This window comes from Palaemon carinicauda, chromosome 1, assembly GCF_036898095.1.
Source record: "Palaemon carinicauda isolate YSFRI2023 chromosome 1, ASM3689809v2, whole genome shotgun sequence".
Classification (NCBI taxonomy): domain Eukaryota; kingdom Metazoa; phylum Arthropoda; class Malacostraca; order Decapoda; family Palaemonidae; genus Palaemon; species Palaemon carinicauda.
In genome coordinates, this window is record NC_090725.1 from 278,162,005 (window position 1) to 278,184,467 (window position 22,463).

The window sequence follows — 22,463 nt, forward strand, 5'->3', positions numbered from 1 at the left end:
GTTCCTAGTTTTCAGCCTATTCATCTATTATTAGTACGAAAGGAATAGACGAACAACTCTCTTTAGGCGAATGAAGGTCTAAAGAAAGAGAAAGAAAGTAAAAGGAAAAAGATAGGCATGGAATGTAATAAATATAAAATGAGCGAAGGCCGATCAAGAAAATCAGTGGAAAACTAAGTATACAACAGTTCATAGACAAAACCACGTATTACTGCAATACAGAAACGTTAGATGAGGGGGCCTGGCGGGTGTTACGTGCCTACAAGAACAAGAGAGTTCGAGCTCTCGTCCCAGCACAGATGGAAATGAAAACTGTTGGAATGAGCTACCAAAATCAAAGCCAGATGAATACTTATATCGATAATTTGGTGTGTTATGCACATTTCTCTATCTTTCTATTCTGTTTCTCCGTTTTACTAGTAAAATAAAAGGACGAAATATAAAGAATGATAATTAAAATCATCTAATAAGATGCCTACTTAATTGCAATATAAGGGCAGAGAACCAAAGGGAGATTGTTGTAATGAAGAATTACAAAGGAATATATACAATCTAACTCTTTTCTTCCTACGAATCAAGCAATGCTCGCAATCTTAAACAAAAGTGGATAGGTTATAGGTTATAAATAAATGGTTTACCATAAAAAACATTGCGATTCTATATTCAACTGTGGCGGTGATGTTATATACCTGTGTACCTTTTCAAAGGTTCTGGACTAGACAATGTCATCAGTGCTACAAGAGAATAAAGGTTGTTTGTCATTGTGTACAGATTTCAAGGTATATATGTAAAGTATGCTTGTTGAAAAAAAAAAAGTTTAAAAAAAAATGAAATTAACAACGGTTGGTGAAAAAGTTTGACCCAAAAAAATGTAAATTACAGATTTCGAAGACTTTAATATACCTAAAAATATCACAAAATTTTCAAAAAAAAAAAAGAAAAAAAATTTAGATGAAGAGAAAAAAATTTACTTCATTCTTAAAACATCAACTTCTCTTGGCATTCTTAAGTATGATTTCATTCACAAAAATGAATAATACTGAAAGATATCATTCGAAACTAAAGGAACTTGATTTCACTGTCGGCAGAGTGTGATTCGCCATTGTATCTAATCTATTTATCCCAGTTTATGTGTGGCAGATAGACTTTAATGTTGTTACTGACCTTAAAAATATTTTCTATTTTCTTATTCATTACATCTCGTATAAAGTTTATTTATTCATATATTTGCTTTACTCACTGGGCTACTCTCCCTGTTGGAGCCCTAAGGCTTGTAGCATCATACTTTAATAATTTTGGCTTAGCTAATAATAATAACAATAATAATAATGATGATGATGATGATGATGACAATTCTTTGTGCATAAAAACGTAACCAGAAGGAAAATTTACAGGATCATAGGAATAAGAAAATTGATTAGGTTTAATAATGAAATAATATATATATATATATATATATATATATATATATATATATATATATATATATATATATATATATATATATATATATATATATATATATATATATATGCTAGAAATACAGTTCAGCTCGGGGGAGGGAAGGGAGGCAAACACATACATACAAAGTCTGTATATGTAACAGTTCACTTGAAATTGTAATGAATGATATACGCCTTATCGGAATGAGTGTGGGGGTGCGTATTTAATTGAAACGGAAGTTCGCGGATAGCAAAGGCAGGGGCATATCAGAGGACGGGTGCAAGGGTCCCACGCAGTTTAGAGTTCCAGACATTTTATAATGACGCTGCGACGTTAGTCTGTCTTCCAACCCCTCCCCCCTCCCCTCTCTCTCTCTCTCTCTCTCTCTCTCTCTCTCTCTCTCTCTCTCTATGTATGTATGTATGTGTAAAAATAAATAAATATATATATATATATATATATATATATATATATATATATATATATATATATATATATACACATATATATACACACAGTATATATATATATATATATATATATATATATATATATATATATATATATATATATATATATATATATATATATATATATATACTCGCATATATATATATATATATATGTATACATATATATATACTCAGTATAAATATATATATATATATATATATATATATATATATATATATATATATATATATATATATATATATATATATATATACATATTTATATATATATATATAATATATATATATATATAAATATATATATACTTATATAAAATCAACAAACGCCTCAGACATGTCCTTCAACTTGCGTCTGTTTATTGTGTCTATACCAGCAAATTTTCCTAGTTCGTCGATCCTTCGTCTTTTCTTCCTTCCCCTTCTTCTTTTCCAATCTCTAGGGACTCATTCTGTTATTATTATCAATGTCCATTTAAACTCTGCCAATCTCATTATCTGTCCTGCCCACATCCATTGCCTTTGCTTACTTGTTGTTAGCATATCATATACTTTAGTTTGCTCTCGTCTCCATATTGCTCTTTTTCTGTCTTTCAGTATTATTCTCATCATTATTCTTTCCATAGCTCTTTGAGTTATTACTAGCTTATGTTTTAAGGCTTTAGTAAGTCTCCAAGTTTCTGATACGTAAGTTAATACTGGTAGGACCACCTGATTAAATACTTTTCTTTTTAGAGAAAGTCAAACTTTACTTATCATAATCTCGTTTTGTTCACCAAAAGCTCTCCATCCCATGCTTATCATTCTATCAAATTCGGTCTCAGTTCCGGGGGAAACACTTACTGTCTGTACTAAGTACATATATTCATCAACAATCTTTTTTTTCTCTCTACCTACCTATAAATATATATATATATATATATATATATATATATATATATATATATATATATATATATATATATATATATATATATATATATATATATATATAATCAGCAACATAAAAATTAAGCCATTTATAGTCTATTGAAGGACAAAGGCCTCAGACATATCAATTCATGTCTAGGATATGGCCAGTTTTCATCACCACGCTGGCCAGTGAGGATTGGTGATGGTGGAAGATTTTCGTACGATCGCTCCCAGCAAACCTACCTAGTGTGGGTGGCCCTTACTAATACTTCGTTGCGCTTGACATTAGCTCATCAACCAAGCAATCTTCCACTTCTGCAGGGTTCACCAAATGGAAGTTTCAACTACCGGCCTATGTCACTGGTTTTGTCTTCATCTTCATATTCAATACTCAGGCCAAGGTTTTGTTTTTTCTGCCACCATGCCAGACCTAAGTAAAATCTGCATCATTTGATTCCTGCAGTTGAACATACTTCTTTCAGAGCAATTAGCATCGGGAATTCAAAATCAACATGTATCACTGAGGCTCGAAGATTGGAGCCAGTATACAGTCTCACAATACAACAGGAATAGCTTAAGGGAGATAAAAAAACGTGAATATATGAGATCTTTAGGTTTACGTTTTATGGCCAGAGTAAATATGTAACTGAGTGTCCAGTATTAATGTGACATCAATAAAGGCTTATCTCAAAACAGCCAAAACTACCCGTCTTCAAAATCCTAATTCCAACTCCCGGTGGTGAGCAAGGGACAATAGACTCTAAAGTCTGGCTAACAGAATAGGTGACCAAAAACCGCTTATACTGACAAAAATTTCAGCCGTTCTTTTGATGTAAAGGAATCCGCACTTTCACAACAAATTCTTGATTCTGAATCTTCGCTTTCACAATGTGTTCGATATGGAATGGGTCCACTCGGATTTGACGATTCACTCCACACCAAAGGATTTCCCCTTACGATTAAAACTACAAATACCTCTTTATTCTAACCCACACGACATAACGGAAACCGCACGGGCCCTGTTAAGATAAATATCAATGAATGCGACTGTCCTGAATCAAGGTCTGCCATATTGAATCATGGGTTAGAATACTTGACTGGCTTAAGCTGATGCTCATAACATTACACAACTGCCCTCTCACCCAGATTTAGTGTTTCAACGAGCTCCATAACGTCAATTATAATCCTTATCCCGATCTAGTCTATCGCATAGGACAAAAGACATATATGTACCCGGCTAAGATTCATCAATCAATAATGACATAGTTGACTGTTTTCTAAAATCTTGGCTGTTCACTACCAGAGATTACCACCTAAAGCTTCTGGATGGTTCACAGATGAGGAGGTTATCCCAGACAAAGTCATCCAATTTGGATCCTGTAGCAGTTCAGGCAGCTCTTACAGACATAGGCAACAATCTTGGATCCTGAAGTGGAACACGTTGCAGCATAAACAGAAGTCGGTCAACCTGAATCCTGTAAGGAATAGGCAACTGTCCTAGGGCAGATAACTGAAATTTGCATTTACAGTCAATTAGCATGGGGCTACCATAAACAAAGATCCTCTACCTGTTAAATCTACACTGAATAGATGATCAGCCAAAACTGTGGCCTGCCATCCAGAATTCTATAGCTATTACCTGACTGACCCAACTATAGAAGTTTGTTATAGTGAATCCTGGATATGAATCCCCTTCTGATGTAGTCTAATGACTTGAGCCGTACTTCGAAATACAAGTTATGATTAGAATTTGATTTTCTTCTTCCTTTTCATGGTGCCTGTTCTAGATGTAATTTCATTTTTTAACAAATCTCATTTTCTAGAGAAAATGTACGCAAATATTAATGTCCAATATATGGAAATTTTCTTTTCTAAGACTTATGCTCTGATGTTAAGAGCAAATATATCAGTCTGCATAGGAAAGAATATTGTGATAGAAATGAGTTTAAAGGCCACTCATGAAGGGCAGAGGCAAGGGACAGTGACATTGCACTATTGAGCAGGACAATGCCCTAGAGACTGACCATATAATCATATGATCAGCACCCAAGGCCCCTCTCCACCCAAGCTAAGATCAAGGAGGACCAGGCAATGGCTGCTGATGACTCAGCAGATAGACCTCTAGGCTCCCCAAACCCCCCTTCCTTAGCTCATAAGGATGGTAAGGTTGCAACAACCAGAGAAACTGAAGAGTTTGAGCGGGACTCGAACCCCAGTCTGGAGTTCACCAGTCAGGGAAGTTACCACATTGGCCAGCACAACCCTTTAATTATCTATTCTTTTTACTTCAGTGAAACTCATCCTGTTTTTGTTCTCTCATCCAATAAAGGACTACTTCGTAATAATTCTAGATAATTTGTCACCATAGAAAGTTTATTCTTGTGATTGTATATGGGCGTTATAATAATTTGCTAGTTGGTAACTTTGCTTTGGTATTGTCTGCTTCTCAGAGTACGACCCTTTGTTCAGCTGTTCTTTACTTCCCCTTGCTGTGTATTTTGTATACAAATTCCTTTAACTTTCAGCAGTCTAAACGTTATCCCATTTTCTTAAATAAACAATAGTGTGTAAACTTCTATAAACGTATAACGTTAAGTTATTTAGTATATTATACTGTTCTTGGATCAGTAAATTGAGTACCTCCTCCAAAGAATTATACTAATTAGTAAAAATTACAATAATTTAGAATCAATGTTGGTTTCCAATCAACTTGTTTTGAAATTAGTTTGTTGAATTTAAAGGAGGTTGTGTAGGATTATAGATTTTTTGACGAACACAGAAGCCACATACACACGCACACCCAAACACACACATACACACACACAGAGCAGTACCTATATTAGAAGAAAACACTCGAAGAAAAGAAAAAAAAATTAAACCCCCCAGAAATTCTTTTAATGTAAATTCAAGGAAGTGAGACAAACCCTAAAAGGCACCCATACCGATCTATCCTCGGATTACGTAAGAGTGGCACTCAATGCAAAACATTAAATGGACACTCATGCGTAGTTGATGTAATACTTCCCATAGGGGTATTTGGGCGAAGGGAAACGGGGTATATTTTATGTGGATTCTAATAATTGGAGCTTGCGAAGTGTATTAGCTTGATGTCATCCTTATTACATAAGGGGGCTATAATCATCTTTGCAGCTGTTTAATATTTGCTTGTTCGTCAGTCATGTGTAGACGACAATATTTTAAATATGTATAAAAATAGGTAATTTTTCTCTAAAATATAATAAAAAAAAAACTAAATAAAGTATGCACTTCAATCTTTATCTACCCTTGGACTTAAGGAGACAAGAAAAAGAAATGAAAGGAAATAAGTAGGGAAGATCCCTAAAGCAATAATAAACCCTGATAGTAAACAAAGTGAAGTTGTACAATTCAAGGAATATGAAAACAAGAAGAGAATTTCAAAGTGAAGCAGTACTAGGAAAATAAAACATCGCTAAGAATCTTGCCATCCTAACGATACAAATTTCCATGCGGTGAAGGTAGGAAGAGAAGGGCTAGCGGGAGTTACAGGGTCATCTAAGAGAAGAGACGCTCTAATAAGCTTACTAGAAGAGTTGTTGAAACAGTCCTTACAGTTGAGACTGTAGTAGGTTGGTCAAGGCACCAGCCACCCGTTTAAGATATTACAGCTAGTTATTGGGTCCTTTGACTGGCTAGACACTACAACATTGAACCCCTCTCTGGTTACAGCTAAATTTTCCTTTACCTCCATATATACCGAATATTCTGGCCTATTCTTTATACATCCTCATCTTTCCTTATACACCTGACAACACCTGATTAAATGAAAAATTCTTCTTCACTCAAGGGGTTAACCACTGCACTGTAACTTTTCAACAGTTACTTTCGTAAGGGTGGAAGAGACTTTAGCTATGGCAAGCAGCTCTTCTAGAAGGACACTCCAAAATCAAACCATTGTTCTCTAGTCTTGGGTAGTGCCATAGCTGCTGTACCATAGTCTTCCACTATCTTGGGTTAGAGTTCACTTGCTTGGAAGTACATTCAGACCACTATTCTACTGTATCTGTTACCTTATTTTCTTTAATCACTGGGCTACTTTCCTTGTTGGAGCCCTAGGGCTTTTAGCCTCCTACTTTTCCAACTCAGGTTAGCTAATAATAATAATAATAATAATAATAATAATAATAATAATAATAATTAATAATGATAATAATAATGATAATAATAATAATAATAATAATAATAATAATAATAATTAATAATAATAATAATCAATCATAATAATTAATAATAATACAAATAATAATTAATAATAATAATAATAATAATAATAATAATAATCATCATCATCAATAATAACAATAAATAATAACAATAATAAAAATAATAATAATTAGTAATAATAATAAAGAATAATAATAATTAATATTATTAATAACAATAATAATAATAAATAACAGTAATAAAATAATAATAATAATAATAATAATAATAATAATAATAATAATAATAATAATAATAATAATAATAATAATAATAATAATATCCTGGTTTGGGATGGAGAGAATATCTAAAGAGGTAGGGAGCTTGACCATTCATCAGACAAACTACCTTTGACTCAATCTTATAGAGGCAAGAAACGTTAGAATGAAACTGCCCAAATTATTTCTGGCAACATTCAACAAGTATAAATTAGGTCAACATACAACTTCAGTTACTTGGTTGGAGATTTTGATAGGAGCATCATCTAATCCAAACATCCGATCCAATCTGATAACACTTAATATTGATGGAAGTGACAGGATGAATTTGATTTTAATTGAAGAGATTCGAAGCATTGGAATGGATATTATTATTATTACTATTATTATTATTATTATTATTATTATTATTATTATTATTATTATTATTAAATATTATAATTATTATTATTATTATTATTATTATTATTATTATTATTATTATTATTATTATTATTATTTGCTAAGCTACAGCCCCCGTTGGAAAGTAGGATGCTATAAGCGCAGATGCCCCAACAGGGAGAATAGCCCAGTGAGGAAAGGACACAGGGAAAAATAAAATATTTAAAAAACAGTAACAACATGAAAATAAATATTTTCTATATAAACTATAAAAACTTAACAAAACATGAGGAAGAAAAATAAGATATAACAGTGTGCCCGAGTGTAACCTCAAGCAAGAGAAAAGTAAGTAGTGACTCTGGCACTTAGAAGAAGAAAATACAATTAGACATATTGCATATAACAAAGAATGGTTGGGAGTAATTAAACAGAAATGTGAAAGAATGAAGTGTATAGGCAAAACAAGCATACAAGAAAAAGACACATAGTGGACTTTACTGGCACAACGAGTATAATTATGGGCAAAGTGATACAACCCTCTGAAAGACTACAAGAAATAGAAAATGAGGTATAGAATATTAAAACTACATTCTTATTCATCAAAATACAATGTTTCGTCTTCATACTTTGATGTTGAATAATCTTAATAATTTTGAGATTAGTTTCTAAATCATCAAGAAAGTAGGATTACAAATGGAAAATAAATCCAAAAATAAAGCCACGCCTGAAGAGCATAAAACAAAAATATTTTTCAAAATCTTCTCTAGTAAACCCTCTGGAAGGATTGTATTAAAAGTTTTGTCAATATATTAAGTCCCTGAAGTCTGAGAAGTCATGGGATTTTTGTGTGTTGAATCATTCATAATTATTGCCAAATTTATCTTGCAATATATAAAAGTGTAAAAGTATATATTTTGGACAAAGTTTGAGTTCACTTACAACTTAAAAAAAGTTCTGTATTTACCTCTGAGAAATATTAGAATTAAAATATGGTTTTTATTTGTCTATTTGTTTTCATTGTCTGTCATTTTTAAAGAAAATTTATGGAGTTATTGGTAAATATTTTACGAAAATTTTACCAACAGAGACAAGCATTAACCTATTAGATTTTGGTAGAAATGGGAATTTTAAGTTTTGGAAGGAAGGAGCTCTCGCTTTCTCGATTACCTCACGATAATTATGGCCTAGTTATCATTGGCGGAGGTTTGCGATCGCCTGTCTGCATGCCCTGATATTATCCTTATCATTATCGTAATAATTATCACTATCATTTCCATCATTCTACAGAACATAAATAAAAAAGAACCGAACTCACTTGAAAATTTTCTCAAAACGACATAATCATATAAAATATTGGCAGAAAACAGTGAAGACGAAAGGAATAAACTCAATACAACACAACCCCCATAAAATACAGTATATAACACAAATAAAATCACTGACTTATCGAGAAAACAAATAAAATGACACGCATTTGGAATACATCTCAGTGTAATATTTTTTTTATGTCTTTCAACAAGATTACGTGAAATAAAAGATTACGTGAAATAAAAGTTTAATTCTGGAAAATGACGTAAATTTGCATATACGGAACTGAATATAAATATAAATTTTTCATCACCATTCGTTTCATTAATGAAGACTAAACGAATTATAAGGTATATGTAAAAAACGGAAGTGCAGAAAGGGAAGCAAGCAATGTGTCGTGAGAGAGAGAGAGAGAGAGAGAGAGAGAGAGAGAGAGAGAGAGAGAGGAGAGAGAGAGAGAGAGAGAGAGAGAGCAGTAGGAAGTCTCGATTCTAAACTGATGCATTCCATCTTCAAGCAGGAAGGGGGTATGGGGTTGTAGGAGGATGCACTAAGTACATCAAACATGCGCCAATTAAGCAACAGTTACCCAAGTATGCACTGCTCCGTCCTTCACTTGGCGCAAAGATAAGATACGTGGCTGCGCGATCTTCCGTTACAATAAACAAACTCGCAATTAGCTTCATTACGTCTCAGATAATTTCTTTTTTTCTTTTGCCGTGACCTTGAAAAGAGTAAAGTCGTCGTAGTAAAAATCCCTATAGATAATCACTTTAATGGCCAGTTAATTGTGATATTATAGGGCACTATAATCATTATTGCAATGATAGTATAGGATTAATAATGAAATCATACGTAACTTTCATGTTTCTTTTTTTAACATTATCATATTTCCAAGAGATAAAACAAAATCATACCATAAATGCATACGAATTACATAACACCCTAATGTGAATATACTGTGGGTATACAGTAAGTATATATATATATATATATATATATATATATATATATATATATATATATATATATATATATATATATATTCCACACACAGCTAGTTTTGTTAACCATTTTTTTATGAGCTAAAGAAATAAAATGCCAAAAAGGTAAGTAATGAGAAAAAATATAAAATATACAGTAAATGAAAACCAAAGAATTCGAGAACCCAAAAGCCTGGGAAAAATTCCAAAGTCTGTATTAAAGAAAATAAAATGTATTTCAACAGACTAAGACATTGAACACATCTAAAAAAGACAGACGAAATATCTCTGATTTAACCTAATCAAATTAAAAAAAAAATACAGAAGAGTCAAAACAACTAATTTGTCAGATGAAAAACTAAAATCATGACAAGGAATATAACATTCAGAACATTGGAGGTAAGAATAATTATGTATTTTAAATGGAAGCTATGATACACAGTTGATACCAACGAAATTAGTCATTTGAATATTTTAATAAAATGATCCTGGAATGACATGCAGATAAAAGGAAAGATCACTTTCTTTAATGATTTTATGACCCCGATTTTTCTGTCACTTATCAGTTTTGATAAAAAATTCTCCTATAATAAAAATTGTACAATGCAAAAGAAAAGAAAAAATTAAATGTGCAGAATCCCATATCATTATGATCATCATTATTGCCCTGATCACTGGTAATGCCGTCATTCTTCTTCAAAAATATAAATGAGAGAGAGAGAGAGAGAGAGAGAGAGAGAGAGAGAGAGAGAGAGAGAGAGAGAGAGAGAGAGAGAGAGAGAGAGAGAGAGTATTTCTGATGGACATAATAGAATTGACCTCATTAAAAGTATGATTAAAAAAGAAAATTCTTACCATATTTGGAAGCAGACTACAGGGACATATTCCCAACATTAAAAGGCTTTCCTCATGAAAGAAAAAAAAGAAGAAAAAGAAATCACAACCAACTGATCTTTAGGTGTTTATATAATCCAATTTTGACCTGAGCACGTCGGTCACCATAAGTAAAGGGGGTCTGCTCTTATGTAAGAGGTATGGGGTCATTATACCCATAGATCAAAAGAGATTGGCACCACAGATTTTAGTTTTGTTTTTCTCCAAGGTTACAGGTCGTGCCAGATTGCGTAGAAGGTTTGGCTGTCATTTACACTTTTTTTTTTATTAATTTAATCTTAAATCAATGTTAATTAGAAATAAAAGTAAGGAACCCATGTGAATTCAGTGTTCGGTTCAAGCAAATACTGAGCTTTTCTTGTTCTTTAAACCTCAGCTGTAAAAGGGTAGGCCTATTCGTTGTTCGCCTTCTTCTAAGCTTTTATATAATCCAAGGGCAAAAGTTATTGTTTCGTTTCGAATTTCTCTCATATCATCACGACATTTGACAGTTTGATTATACTAATGAATTGATGAATAAAGAGGAAATAAAATTTCGCATGTGGCGTCGTAAGAACGTAAACAAAACTAATTGGTTCTTATAACGTTCCCATCTTTAAGAGACGGTCTTTATTTTTCCTTTACCCCTCTGCTTAACACCTATGTTGAATGTTGCTCACAGTAACAACGCAAAATGTATATCTTAATGAATATAAAATAAGCTACTTGAATTTTCTTCGCTAAAATATACAAAGGAGGAGACATTGGAGCGAACACACAAATGTTAAGATTATTGAAGTTTTTGAAAGAATGTATCTAATTACAATTAATCGGGATTTAAGAAATAGAAACGCTCTTCTGTAAGTAAACTCACTAATAAAATCTATCATTATAAACATGCATAAAACTCTTGAACAAAAACATATACAGGTAAGTGTAAACAAACCCACATGTATATAAACACACGAAACCACGGCGTACCAAAACATTGGCCCTCTTTGTATTCGAACTATAAATAACAACCACGAGTAGTGAATGTGTATGTGTGTATGTATTACGTAAGCCCAATTAGTACCCATCAGCCGAAGGTCACCTTGACTACAGTATTCCCTTCGAAAGCAGGATGTTTCTAATAAAGAGACAAACACGGCTGAATGCCCACCATAATAAAACTACATTCTGGCCTATGAAGGATGGCACTCTTTGAAAAGCACATGCACTGACTTACGCACACATAACATCACGGCGGTAGATTACTAGAGAGAGAGAGAGAGAGAGAGAGAGAGAGAGAGAGAGAGAGAGAGAGAGATGTATGTAAAGCAATTATTCAGTTAATCCAACTTCGCAAAATCAAAAATCATTAGACCCACAATAAATATAGATTTGAAATTAGCTAAAGTACAGTTATTTACAGTTTTATAGAAACTGATACGCTGAATGATGAGTGATATTTAGTGAATTCAAAATCATGGCATTAGTTTTAAATAAACTATACAATTCCCACTACTAAGATGATGTAATGGCTTTAGCACTAAGTATGGTTCTCATCTGAGAAGGAAAACTTCATTAATCGTTTCATTTCGGAGTCAAAGACTTTCATTGAACAACATGGGAAAGTTGAAAGTTAACTGTTACCAACTTTTTTTGAGTGATGATACCTTATGTGGTGAAAGTGTTTGTGCATCGCCATGATCAGCATAGATGTACTAGTCAGAGCAGTCCATACTAGGTTGGTTTACTGTGAGCGGTTCGACCAAAGTTTCCCACCATCACATATCCGCACTGGCAAGCATGGTGATGAAAATTGGCCAAAACTCAGACATGAATAAGGGCATGTCTGAGGCCTATGTCCTGCAATGCCCTACAACCTGCTGCATTTGTTGTTGTTGTTATTGTTATATATATATATATATATATATATATGCGTATATATGTATATACACACTCTTTCTTTAATATAATTCTTACATATTGAAAAGGCAAAATGGAACCACTAGAAACGGAAAACAGATGGCAATAAGTAAGTCACCTGGGAGACTATAGAACGCTGTAAAATACTACTGGCTCTAAACTAGCCAAGACCTACAGTAGAAATTCGCAACATCATCTCATTTCAAAAATCACGAATACCGTAAAATATGCATAGTATACAATATCAAGAATCAACTTACCTTACTAATCTCTTCAAAAGGCAATCTTGGTGTCTATCGTCAGCCCTGAAACAATAGACGGCCAATGTTAGAAAACTCAAGACTGCCTCACAGTTATTCAGCCTACATGAGAGAAAATAATCTGCAACCTCTACTGTATTGTAAAATAAGTGCCTATATTGAATAGGATCTAAGAAAAATGTTGAAGCTGTTGAGTTTAACTGTTTTACGAGTATATGTGAAGCAAGATTTAAACAGGGTGAATGGAATATTTTTGACAATTCTCTAATGAATCATAAGTATTTGGAGGTGGCTTGGCTGTATGGAAATAACATAGCCATATGAAAAGGGGGTATAATTAAAGAGATACTGGGAGGAGGAGGAGGCCGATTATTCACAGGTTAGCTGGAGATGAAGACGTGTTAGACCTGAGAATTATGATCATCAGCTAATTGTTATAAAGTGGATTGATGGGTACCTGATTCAACTCATACGTGGGTACATGCACTATTAATGATATATAGGGGTCTTTTATTCAGTAAATTCTGGCCAAATGATATGGGAATAATTTGGTATAAGCGATTGCAATGGTTTATTATATAGGGTCCCACTCTACCGAGAAGTAAATGCTGATATAGAGGTATTACACATGTGAATTTCTGAATAAGTTATGTAAACAGATCAATGGTTTGGAACAGACCAGTCGTTGTTTTGTGGAGTAAGCATTTTGAATATAGAAGGAGGACAGATCTGAATAATGCAGGAACTGAAAGAGTTGGGAACAAGATTATGAATACTTGTGAGCGTGCAATGGGGAGGAGAATTCAAGCTGGATGGAATGGTTATGAAGAGTATCAGGTGTGGTATGCAACCAAACGATATCAGCAAGTCTGAAAGGGAAGGACTATAAGATGGTGGTACGACCAGATATGTTGTATAGTTTGGAGACAGTATCTTTAACCAAGAAGCAAGTGGCCTATACGAAAGTTGCAAATATAAAAATGTTGAGGTTCTCACCGGGGGTAATGTGGAAAGATAGCATCAGTAATAAATTCACTAGAGGACTTGCACAGGTCAATCAGTTTGGAAAGTAAGCAAGAAAACAAGACTAAGGAGGTTCTGGCACGTGAGGAGAAGGGAGAAAGAGTATGTCGGGGAGGAATGCCTTAGAAATGATTTATATATTTAGTAAGAAGAGAAGTAAGGGCAGTTGGCGTGAAAGAGGAGGATTCAGTGGATAGAAGTAGATAGACAGATGATCCGCTGTTGTGGCCCATGAATGAGAAAAGCCGAAAGAAAAAGATGGAGTAAAGGTGTAAAAAATAATGGCATTTTTTTACAAAAAGATATTTTATTTTCACGTTTTACAGTCAAGAGTTATAGTCTCATGAACAAAAAGAAATAGTTAAAAAAAATATTTAAAAGCAGTGAAGAACTAAAAGGCGGTCAAAAGAAAATCAATTAAGACAAAATTAAGAAATAATAAATAAGAAGGGTAAGAACGTAAATATGAGTATATTAATAGATACAAGAACGTGCAAGCAAACCTTACGCTTATTCTTAAAAAAAAAAGAAAAAAAAAAAAAAAAAAAAAAAAAAAAAAAAAAAAAAAAAAAAAAGCAAACGTGAATGCCTGCGTTCAATTGAAGGAAAAGAGTCCTTGAAAGAATTGAGGAAAACTTTGCTGGGGTATAAAGTCTACCATAACAAAACTAAGAGAAGTTCTGTGCATGAGACTGAATATCAATTGGAATTAATTTCCAGGTTAATACTTTAGGACAACCACCCTATAATATATATATATATATATATATATCTATATATACATACATATATATATATGTATATATATATATATATATATAACTTCAGGACATCTCTACTATATAATAAAAACAAGTCTCGCTATATATATATATATATATATACACATACACACACACACATATATATATATATATATATTAGGTCACGCTCAATTCTCCCCATCCCTTAGTAGGGAGAGAGGGAATAGTCATATCCTGGTGTGAGGGAGTGCGTGTACATGTGTGCATATCTAACCAAATATTTAACCGCTATTTTTGACGGGTCGCTTACACTAGTATAAAACATAATGACAAATCATCTAAGAGAAGGATGCAGCTGCTTGCTCATAAGTACTAGAGAAATGAGGCCTCGTAATGTGGAGACGTAAATAGGGCAACTATTTCCTCACATTTTCAATCTAATATCTTTCAGTTGGGGCGATTGAGTGCAATGATGCTGAATTCTCACATCCTGCTTCCCCGAGCGATGCACTATACCACCTGCAGAGTCATCATAGTTGCAATCAACTTTGGAGTTGCTTGATGACGTTTGTGGTCGACTCTAAAGTCACGGGATAATTCTCTCTCTCTCTCTCTCTCTCTCTCTCTCTCTCTCTCTTAAAAGACAAGATTTTTCTGTACATTGGTTTTTGTAACAATGTCGTCCTGTATCGGTTCTGCCTCATATACCGGTCATAAGAAGAGTCACATGACCAGATGAAATTCAGTTTCCTTAACCGTGTACAGTATATACAAACAATAATCACACAAATAACATTGCACAGCATATGATATGAAACTGATGGATTTCTTTATATTTTCCATATATCCAAATGTATCATGTAATGATAGCGCAAGAAAGATAATAAAAAGTTCTAAAAAGTGATTAGGAATATACGAGTATTGAACTAAAAAAAGAAACGAACAAATGAATAGTAAACAAATGGTGTAACACTGCAAACCTAGCCCCTTGCACGTGAGCCTTCACGAAAACAATTTCGTTGCTCTAAATGTTTTTGTAGAGTTGCAGTATCCATCAATAATAGTGAATGAGCAGGATTCTGAACTTACTATAATCAGGTAATGTTGAATTTGACCATTCAAGGTGACAGGTCAAAGATCGTGGTGTCATTCTCAATCCCATATGTGCTTTTCTATATGAAAGTGTGCATCTGTACTTATTTGAGAATTATAGCCATCTGAAATTCAGTGACATTGAAAATTCGACCCCTTTGAGCTTTGAAACTAACAATCTCCAAAACTATACATTTTCACTATTATGTAGAATTATATTTTAGCACAGAAAAAATGAAGATTCTGGTCTTAGTTAGTCTATTTTCAATTCAAACCTTTCGGATCACTGTGACCTTGACCTAGATCTTGATGGTATTAGGTCCAAATTTTAATAGCCTATTGTGTGACATAGACTGTGCATCTCGTGAATATTTCAAGTAAACTAGTCAAGAGGTTTTTATGTAAAAAAAATAGACAAACACATAAAAATCTACTAAAAAATACCCTTCGCCACTTCTATTAATTACAAAAAAGAAGAAGAAGAAGAAGAAGAAGAAGAAGAAGAAGAAGAAGAAGAAGAAGAAGAAGAAGAAGAAGAAGAAGAAGAAGAAGAAGAAGAAGAAGAAGGAGGAGGAGGTTTCCACCAAGAAATTTTGTTTCGACTGGAATGTCCATACAGACCAGGAGTCACTGATTTATGGAAAGATAAGCGGAAGCAAATTTATCAGGTTATCATACTAATTGGAACATTCCTTAAGGGTTACTGGGCCCATACCCATTTCCTTGGCCCCATGAATTGCTGATACCCATTTCCTATTGACTGGAGGTAAGGTTAGAGAGGAAATCCCTTGATGGTAAGTAGCTGAAAACTTTACCTCTCAGTCTGAGTCCCATTTGGGCTGACTGCAACTTCCATACTTGATCAATACAAACGCAAACATACAATACATTATACCCATTGATATATCTATCTATCAATGAATATCTATAAACACACACACACACACACACACACACATATATATATATATATATATATAAATGTGTGTAAATATATATAAATGTATATATAGATATATATATATATAAATGTATATATAGATATATATATATATATATATACTGGTGATCGCGAAACTGGGGTTCGAGTCCTGTTCAAAGTCGTTAGTTCCTTTGGTCGATGCAACCTCACCATCCTTGTGAGCTAAGGAAGGGTGATTTGGGGGGAGCCTATAGGTCTATCTGTTGATTCATCAGCAGACATTGCCTGGGCCTTCTTGGTCGTAGCTTGAGTGGAGAGGGGGCTATATATGGTCTGTCTAAAGGGCATTGTCTCGCCTGATAGGGTAATGTCACTGTCCCTTGCCTCTGCCATTCATGAGCGGCCTTTAAACCTTTAAACAGATATATATGTATGTGTATATATATACACACACACACACACTATATATATATATATATATATATATATGTATTACTGTATATATACTCTTGGGACATAGTTTTTCCCTTTGGTAATTCTTATTACGTCCTTTCTTCAATTATTTTTAGGCAATGGTTTTCATACTTTCACATCTTTTTTTTTTTTTTTTTGTAAGAATTGAGCTTTGAAGGAAAAGATGGGATTTGTTACTGTGCATCTCTACAAAGAAATCCTTATTCTTATATAATGGCAGTGCATTCCTAAATATTAATTTGTATATATATATATATATATATATATTTATATACACATGCATACATATACAGTATATATATGTGTGTGTATACACACACACACACACATATATATATATAATATATATATAATGTTATAGGAAAATATTTCTTTTAAAATCGAAGCTTTATTGTTAATTAGTCCATATTTAAAAATTTTCTTAAATATAAGTAGAAATACGAGGGAAAAAGGTTAAAAAAATATTCAAGATACCATGTAAATAATGAAAATACTGAAACATGCAATCCTATCTTTTCACAGGTCGGTCACCCTTTACACAAAGCTATTGTAGTTTGGTAATTCTGGAATGCAAAGATGAGCAAAATATACCACATCATTAAAGAGAAAGGGTTTTGAACTACTGATCATGCGAACTGACTTCTTAATCCCAACTTGAATACGTTTTTTGCGGAAAAAAAAAACATCATGTAATGGAAATGGAATCAGCATGTGGTCGCCGAGTTGTTAAGAGCTATGCTCATATTAATATTTGTAGAATAAACATAAAATTCAAAAGGAGTTGAGAGAGAGAGAGAGAGAGAGAGAGAGAGAGAGAGAGAGAGAATTATACTGCATTGGAAAAACAAAATAAATACTTTAGTTACCGTAGTATATTTACATAATATATCATGATCTATTACAGTAGATTTGTATCAAAAGCTTCCCGTTTCATGCATGACAAAGAGGGTGTTAAATGAATAAATGATTTGAAGCTTTCTACCCCGACTAATACCCACAGCAATCAAACTACTAACAGGTACATACTTTAACGCCAAAGTTAGCAGACGCTTCATACTTTTAACTACATAACCTTAATTAGTCAAGTGTCATAACCATTGTATTGCAAGAGATACATACGTATACAAATATTATACACACTAATACAAACACATACGGTATATATACTTATATACAGATATATGTAATATATAAACTGTACCCACACACATGTATACATATATACACACACACAATATATATATATATATATATATACACACAGTATGTGTGTATACACACACACATTATATATATATATATATATATATATAGATAGATAGATAGATAGATATACATGTATATATACACATATATACATATGATGTATGTATATATATACATATATATATATATATAAATACATATATATATATATATATATACAGTATATAACAACTTATCCCCTATCCTTTAATGCAGTGGTGCTAAAGGAAAAGTTTTATACTAACGGACCAACACATTCCAAACTAATATTCTAGGTTTGAAATATACCAAAATGGTTGCTGGCCCTCCCCCAACTCTCTCTCTCTCTCTCTCTCTCTCTCTCTCTCTCTCTCTCAACACAACATTAACCACGTTAGGCTGGGTCAGTCTAATTTACTTGGGTTTGCTCTTGCAGTGGTGGTTGTAAGAAGTATAATATGAACACTGCTGTCCTAGGATATGACATGTAGATATACTGTATATCCCAAAGATAGAGACGCACTTAGGGTAGGGTTTTGGGTCAAATGGGAAATAAAAAGCTAATAATTGGATAAATATATGAAATATTTTTTCATATATATCTATATACATACTTTTATATATATATATATATATATATATATATACATATATATACAGCACACACTAGTCCTGTCAACGTTCAGCTTTAAGAAGTACAGTATGTTATTATGCAGGATACTTTCACAACACCAGTTTCATATATCTGCACAGGAAGCTCATTCGCCGCTATTCAAAACCTCTATTCTTCAGTTCTCCATACTCAACTGAAAAAAAATGACTGCCGAAAATATTACCCATAACAGACCAGCCCCTTAGGAAAGAAGCGACGTCAGTGCCCCTCACGCGCTGCATTGTAGGCATAACTCTTAAAATTTGCAGTTTTCCATCTGTCCCTAGCTGTAATTGCTTTATAATCTTCTACTTTAGTTCTCTCCCTTCTTCCTTTCTCCCCTATTGCTGTCCAGCCTCTTTCAGCTTTTAATCAATATTGTAACTACAGTGCTGAATACCCTCACAGGCCCCAGTGATCCTTTGTGGTAGTGTATTGGTCCATGTCTCGTGATCTGCTTGACTGGGGTTCGAGACCGGCTTAGGCTCGATAGTTTCTTGTAGTGTCTGCAAACTCACCATCTTTGTGAGAAACGGGGTGGTGGGTTAGGGGGAGCCTATAGTTCTACCTGCTAAGACATCATTAGCCATTGCCTAGCCCTCCCAGGTCCAATCTTGGGTGGAGAGGAGCTTGGCGCTGATCATATCTATATATGGTCAATTTCTAGGATATTATCCTGCTAGCTAGGACATTGTTACCGTCCCTTGCCTCTGCCATTCATAAGCGACAAGAATAAATTCATAAATGCAGTTCATCAGAGCTCAGGGTTTATGGGTTTCACTCAAGACTAGCACTTTAAAAGAAGAGGAAAACATGGAAGAGAAAATGTAGTATGGTATTACATGAATAATAACAGCCTTGTGACTTTGTCATATTATTATTATTCCAACAATTATGACTGTGGAGCATATTTGTTACTAAAACAAATAAACCCCATAGACAGTAGAAACAAATTCCATTTAATAGATTAACCATAAGAGAAATATAAAGATCACAGCAAAAGTAGACAATAAATAAAAAGGTGGAAAATAGTTTCAAAATAACCTTAAAGCTCGAGTAGTTCATCACCATTAGTTTTAAAAAGATTTATTTCTTCATATTAGCATAGATTGATTTTTTCTTAGAGAGAGAGAGAGAGAGAGAGAGAGAGAGAGAGAGAGCGAGAGAGAGAGAGAGAGAGAGAGAGAGCGAGAGAGAGAGAGAGAGAGAGAGAGAGAGAGAGAGAGAGAGAGGCACAATTCTTATAATTTGAAGTAGGGATGATCAATCCCTACTTCAAATTATAAGAATTGTGTCTCTCTCTCTCTCTCTCTCTCTCTCTCTCTCTCTCTCTCTCTCCAGTACTTAAGATATCAACCTACTGACCCAACAAGAGTCCAAAATATCTACCAATTACTATGAATCATATCCCTTTTAGACCTCATCGAAGATTTTGTTAATATCCTCTCGTTTTCATTCATTGAAATCTTTTGATCTTTTTATGTTCTAAGGGGATTAATATAAGACTTACTTTTTCCTATTCTTTTAAACATCGCATTTCCAAACTTCACTTGTATTTGTTCTCTATCTAGAATGGGTATGTAAATTAAATAAAATACGTTTTTATGATGGATTGACTTCATGAAATCAGCGTTCGTTCGTTCAGTATCATTACAATCTACAGTATAACAGGAAAGGTAAGTAAACACCATGCGCTTTAGACAACTGAAGAAGAAGAGAGAGAGAGAGAGAGAGAGAGAGAGAGAGAGAGAGAGAGAGAGAATGTCCCTCATCCAGAGGAAATGTGGAAGATTCAAAGGAATGTATACCCAAAACATGCCATTGACCCGTCTGGCCTTGGCGAGGAAAAAAATGCGTCTGAGAGACGGCAATTTCAGTGGAAATTTTAATGACTGTCTCCTACGGACGAATTCTAACCTAGAGTTTAGTCTACTCTGTTTCATGAGGGTCTACTCGTACAGGAGCTATTCATCAACATCAACAAGAGAGACCTTGTCCCAATTAAATAAAGTATCGTTTTTACGGGGAGGGCTACGACAGTTTCTTGTTTGATACAAGTGACAAAACAACAATAACAACATGAACTATGCCAATGTCAGTACATATGTCTAGCAATGTATGCAAGACAGAATTCATGCGTTGTTTACCATTTACCAGAAGGCCCAAGGGAAGAGCAACTGAAAAATAATCACAGTAAACATGAAACACAATATTAACCAAGAGTCGCTGTATCTGAGAAGGGAATGTATCAATCCAATTCAAACGTAAAATTAATAACCATGATGCCATTTATTCACCGATAAATACTTAGCATGACTTTCATATCCTGCATGACAGAATGAGCAACGATATAAAAAAATAAAACATCTTTATTCAACAAAACAAACCAGTAATTTCTGTAAATTTCTTAGGACACAAATGAAAGTTCTAGTCTATCCAGTGCCTGATGAAAAGAATCAACTCATAAGGTTTAATAGAATATGAAAGAAAATCTACGGCCATAATTTTACGTAAGATCACCCCCATACCTTGAATATTATTTTGAAACTAGTTTACGGGACCTGTCAAAAATTACCGTTTTATATTTAGATAGATGCACACACATACATATACACCTCTCCTCAGGATATTAAACCAATACTCAGCTCTAAATTAGTATATCGAGGGACTTCCCGTAAATAGAAAAAGGGGACGATCAAAATCAAGCAAACTCACATGGCCACCAAAACAACCAAAGCTATACTATGTACTCACAACTCTTATGCCATGACGGGTCACACTTGATGCTGATTGCAATTGGAAATATTCCCACTGATCAAATCTGGTTTGAACTGTTCTGGTGACTGTTTGTGATAGTGTGATAAGTATAACCGAAGAGAAGCAGTGGTCGATCCTTCTTTCTTTGGATCATATCCAAATAAATAATGTAAGGTTATCGTTCATAAGTTATTTGACAACTATGATACGTTCATTAGAAATAACTACTTTTGGACTTTAGGTAAGATTATTCTCATTATAATGATTTTGCGATATGCACAATTGAATTATACTTTAGAGGTATATGTAACATTGATAAAACATATACCGTTATGGTAGAAGTAAGAGTGAAACACAGTAATATATTATTCATATTTTACCATTCACCCCTCTCCCCCTGGAAGCGACTGTTTATAAATCATTTTATCTTAATTGCTCATTACTTCACATATAGTTTATTCATTTCCTTATTGTCCTTCTTCACTGGGCTATTTTCCTTGTTGGAGCCCTTGGCATAATTATAGCATCCACCTTTCCAACTAAGGTTGTAGCTTAGCTAATAATAATAATAATAA

The 22,463-nt window shown here is 33.5% G+C and overlaps 1 long non-coding RNA gene across 1 annotated transcript in view; it reads right to left on the reverse strand.

The window, feature by feature from the left end:
- Nucleotides 1–12,997: 12,997 nt before the first annotated feature.
- Nucleotides 12,998–22,463, reverse strand: part of LOC137644867 (uncharacterized) — a 195,386-nt gene continuing 185,920 nt past the window's right edge. The window contains exon 3 of the long non-coding RNA XR_011045215.1: nt 12,998–13,046. This is a non-coding gene — a long non-coding RNA (uncharacterized lncRNA). The remainder of the gene's footprint in view (nt 13,047–22,463) is intronic.